This window comes from Montipora foliosa, chromosome 8 (genome assembly GCF_036669935.1).
Source record: "Montipora foliosa isolate CH-2021 chromosome 8, ASM3666993v2, whole genome shotgun sequence".
NCBI classification, from domain to species: domain Eukaryota; kingdom Metazoa; phylum Cnidaria; class Anthozoa; order Scleractinia; family Acroporidae; genus Montipora; species Montipora foliosa.
Genome location: NC_090876.1, coordinates 52,829,564 through 52,834,563, shown reverse-complemented (window position 1 = coordinate 52,834,563; position 5,000 = coordinate 52,829,564). Strand labels below are relative to the sequence as shown.

The 5,000-nt window shown below is 41.2% G+C and overlaps 2 pseudogenes; one reads left to right on the top strand and one right to left on the bottom strand.

The window, feature by feature from the left end:
• Nucleotides 1–925, top strand: part of LOC137968921 (uncharacterized) — a 7,155-nt pseudogene extending 6,230 nt beyond the window's left edge.
• Nucleotides 926–1,254: 329 nt separating this feature from the next.
• Nucleotides 1,255–2,521, bottom strand: LOC137968920 (uncharacterized; annotated as a pseudogene).
• Nucleotides 2,522–5,000: the final 2,479 nt, after the last annotated feature.

Here is a 5,000-nt window from a genome sequence, read left to right as displayed (position 1 = left end):
AAGGCGCTTTACAATGATCAATTTACCCCCAGCGGACTGGAAGCATACACAGGCACAAATGGCAGCCGCTTCTAAGCAGTCCATGCATGCTGGTACTCATTTTACCGACCTCAGAAGGATGGAAAGCTGAGTGAACTTTAGCGGGAAAGAAGGTCGCCAAATATTCCACTCTCGGCAGAACCGGGAATGGAACCCGGGAGCTTAGGGTTGGAAGGCAGAGATCTTACCACTGCGTCAACCCCTCCGCTCTAAAATTTACGTTTTCCAATCAAATAAAAGCACTAAATAAGAGCACTAAATCCACTTCTTGCTTTATTTTCTTTTTTGAAATCGCGAAAATAACGAAATTACTGAAAAAAAAAAATGGAAAAAAGCCACGGTAGGTAGTTCCCGGGAGAGTTGGCAGGTATGCTATCGACACAATATCCGGTCCTTCGTCAGCCAAAAAAAGAAAGAAAGAACGACATGACATTGAAAACAAGAAACTAGAATTGTTTGAGCAAGCAGTAGTGGCGATTAAGGCGCCCCACCTTGCTACCAGCGACTCCCTGGCACACGAGATCAACGAAGCACTTGTATTTGGAAAATACGTTGGATTGACATTGTCCAAACTGGCTCCATCCACATTTCAGATGTACTTTTTGAATTCGAGGAAAAAGATGAGCTAGAAAAGGCCAACAGTACAAGTTGTGCCCGAAATTCAACTCAACGTGCATTTAGTAGAGCTTACTATCCTTCTAGCATCGCTTCTTGCTTAAGCTACAGTGACACCAGCTATGCTAGTGCTTCCAACATCACTCCGCCTGGGTTTAACCCATATTTCTATGGTAGTACACATATGCAGTTTGCCGAAGAGCTGTCACGACCATCCTTAGGTGTTGGAAGCTCTCACAGGAACCAAGCATTCCTGCCAGACTTCGATTAGAAAACAGAAAAGTCAAAGTAAAAAAGGGCGATTTAGTGGATACCCTTATTATGTGCTAGGCATTTTTCTTGTAAATTACATGATTAAAAAATCAAAAGACAGCAAACGTTTTTCTTTGGTTTTCCTTTTTTTTTACTAGTAAACGAATATTTTTAACATAAATCGGTTTTTATGTTGAGTTATGATCATAATTTTTGCAAACTACAAACTCTCCTCTCGCTTGAATGCATACTACGCAAATTTCATGTTAACTGTCACAGTGCCACAGTCAATATATTAATTACGATTGTACGTATATATTTTTGATCTCTAAAAAGAACTCAAAGCCACTAAAGTCCACACATTTTCCTTTGCCACGGCGCATCGCCTTCCTCATTGAACCACCTTGTATATTCCTGGCGCATTTCTTGGGCGCCTCTGTTGTAATTGTGCTTAAGGGATGGCTGAAGGGATACAAGCGAATCGAGAGGAGAGTCGTCTCTCCAAGTGCCTTGAATGATTTTTCCGGTTAAAGGATTTTCGTTGTCTGTCAGACCGGGAGGGCAGTACACATTCTTGCTGAATCTGTCGCTGTTCAGCCAGTTGTGAAGTGTTAGTACGGGCATCGTTATTTTCTGTACCTTGACAAGGCTCAAAAGGAAGGGGGCTCGAAAACAGCGCCATCTATTGGCTAGAATTCCCAGGATATTCTCCGAAATCCTTCTTCCTCGAGTTATTCGATATTTACTGTAAGGCTCTTTCGAGGATATGGCTTCAGCATGTACCTTGCCAAAGAAAACGCCTCGTCTGCTGTTATGACAAAAGGAACTGCCTTGCTAGCCCCGGGCAATGAGCAAGGAGGAGGTATGTTAAGCGGATTGTTTGGGCTGTCCAAAGCCTTCTTCAGTGAGCACCGTGCCCGTTGGTGCCTACATCTGCATAGAGGCACTCGTAACTGGGTCCCGACATGATCAACGCAATGACACTTTCATTCCCTTTGTAGTCGTGGAAATGGGAACCAGCATTCGGGGCTTCTGGGTCAAAATCCGTTTTCTGTCTATAGCACCAATGTTATCTGGAATATTCCACTTAGAGTAAAATAAAGTTGCAATTTCGCGCCAGTTTTCAACGGTGTTGGGTGTTTTTAAGTGTTGTCTTCCCAAAACTTGGTAAATAGCACCGCATACTTCCATTACAATCTGAGACACAGTACTCTTGCCAATCCGAAACTGGAAGGAAAGGGACTGAAACGTCTCTCCTGTTGCCGAGGGCAAGTCTTTCGTTTGGTGCAATAGATGTCCTCATATGGGTCTCTTGCTTTGTTAAAAGGGGCCCTACAACTTCCACCAATTTTAGGAACTTGGCATGAGGCATCCTCATGTACTCGCCAAGCCCAAGAGTGTCTTCCGCTACTAATTCTCGAAACAGGGTATGATAGGCCCCCAATTCCTCTCTTAGTTTTATCCACTCACAAGTCCACACTCGTGGTTCGATAGTGGCAGGAGGGTCGTCGTCTACAAGCTGCATCAAAATCAGCAGCATGAACTTATGCTTTCTGGAGGCGTTTAAAACGTTGCTTCCGTATTTATTGCATTCCAAAACAATGTAATTATCCATCTATTATCGTCCAGTTGTGTGTTTACCGCAAGTACGTAAGCGTGAAAGTATTGTATTGCCGTTTCTTTGCTGTCTGTGATTGGTTAAATCTGTAGTTAAGCTGCAGAAGCACGCTCCCGAGCTGTTCACATGATAAAAATCGTCCCTTTTGCAACATTCGTTGCTGCAACATGCTGCACGAAGTTCGACCAAATGAACTTCAGCGGGACATGTTGCAGTGACAAAACATAGGTGCGAAATCGTGTGGCACGAAGAACTCAGACAATGCAACACCTTGTGGCTACATGTCCCTGGGACACGCAATAACTGCATTTACGACTGTGTGTGCGTAAATACGTTTTGTCCCTGCTGTGAGCTCCGTATAAAAGTGCCTGCTACATTTTCTCTCGTATGTATGAAACAGGATTTGACTGCGGCTTCATGTCCCCGGGACATGTAATGGCTGCATTTGCGAATGTATGTGCGAAATTTGATGTTGTCCCTGCAGCGCGCGTCAGATACAGACGCCCGCTAAAGCCCTCCTCATGTGAACGAAACAGTAATTTACCGCTGCTCCGTGTTCCAGCTATTGGGCTTAATTGTCTGTGTTGGTTGTGATTTTGTTCCTGCTTCATGTAGCTGCAAAATGACCCCTAGTGTGCGAGCACCTTAATGCTGACTCACATGTTCCTACTAATGATTTCATTGATCTCATGTATTCCAATGGTTTCTATCCTCTTATCTCTAAACCAACAAGGATCACGTCTCATTCAGCTACTTTGATCGATAACATCTTCTCCAATGACCTTGACAATCACAAATTTAGTGCTATTCTTTGATCTGACATTTCTGATCACTTACCTATATTTCAGATCACGAATTGTTCCCTTGAATCTAAAACTAAATCTTCAGTTTATCATAAACGTCTTGTAACTACTGATAACATTGAAAATTTTCGTTCCCATCTTTGTCACAATCTTCCTCTTCAAATGCATTGTACAATTCTTTTATGGACTGTCTTTATCCAACCTATGAAACATGCTTTCCTGTTAAGATTATCACTGTCAAAGAAAACTCAAAAGCCTTGGTTTACCTCAGGGCTCCAAAACTCCTGTGGTAGGAAGTACGCTCTCTATAAACAATATTGTAATAATCCTACACCAGCTAACAAAGCTATATATACCAAATTCCGTAACAAATACAACTATCTAATCAAACTATGTAGGAAAAAGTACTACCGTGATAAATTGTCTTCCATAGGTTCATCATTAAAACAAAGCTGGTCCTTAATTAAATCCGTCATCTCTTCTAAACATTCCAGTTATGGGCCTACTGCCACGAAGGACAACAGAGGTAATGCTGTTAACAAAGTTCAATGAATTCTTTACTAACGTTGGTCCTTCTCTTGCCACTAAAATTCCCCACTCCACTGCTGACCACAAATCATATTTGAGTGGTTCTTTTAGTGATAGTTTCTTTGCCTCACCTACTACCCCTGATGAAATCATCAATATAGTGTCCTCTCTGAAGAGTAGTAACAGTGAGGGAGTGGATGGTATTAATGTTAATGTGATTAAAGCATCTATTGATCTCTTGGCATCTCCCGTCTCTCAAATGTGCAATGTCTCCTTCTCAACTGGCATTGTGCCTGATAAGCTTAAAATCAGCAACACTGCATATTCCCAAGAGCATTTGAAAACAATGGTTTATGCAAAATTTGGGGGGCAAACAAAGTGTTTTATGGGGAATTCGAAAATAGAGAATGAACTTTCTTTTGTGGCTACCTGGTTCAAAGCTAACAAGCTAAGTTTGCATCCCGACAAGACTAAATTTATTTTATTTCTCCCTGCAAGAAAGAAAATAAATCTTGATGGTCTTTCTATTAGCATCGATAAGAACAGTATTAATACAGTAGAACACACAAAATTCTTAGGTGTTATCATCCATCAAAACCTGTCATGGCAGGCTCATATAAAAGCGATTTCGTCCAAAATTGCCAAATCTACCAGTATTATGATCAAATCATGACAGTTTTTCTTTTTTAATACTCTTTGCACATTATACAACTCTTTAATACTCCCATATCTTCAATACTGTCTTATTATTTGGGCATCCACTTACTCTTCTCATTGACAACCCCTTTTCCGTCTCCAGAAGAAAGCTTTAACAATCATTACTCGCTCTCCACCACGTGCACATACTTCTTACCCACTCTTTAACAAATTCAAGTTTGTTGCTTTGTTTTCCTCCACATGCAGCAGCTCTTGCCCTCTCCTCTTTCATCTCTTTTTGTCATCAATATCTCACCAGGCAAGAAAAAGACTTACATCTTTATACTCACAAATACTCTTTTTCTCTTCGGATACAGGGTCCTCAAATTTGGAATGACATTCCTCTCTCACTTCGCAATTCACTTACTTTAAACTAAGTTGAACGCAAATTCTTTTTTTCTCCCTTCAAACTCTTTTTTTATATCACTTTTTGCACACTATCATTATTG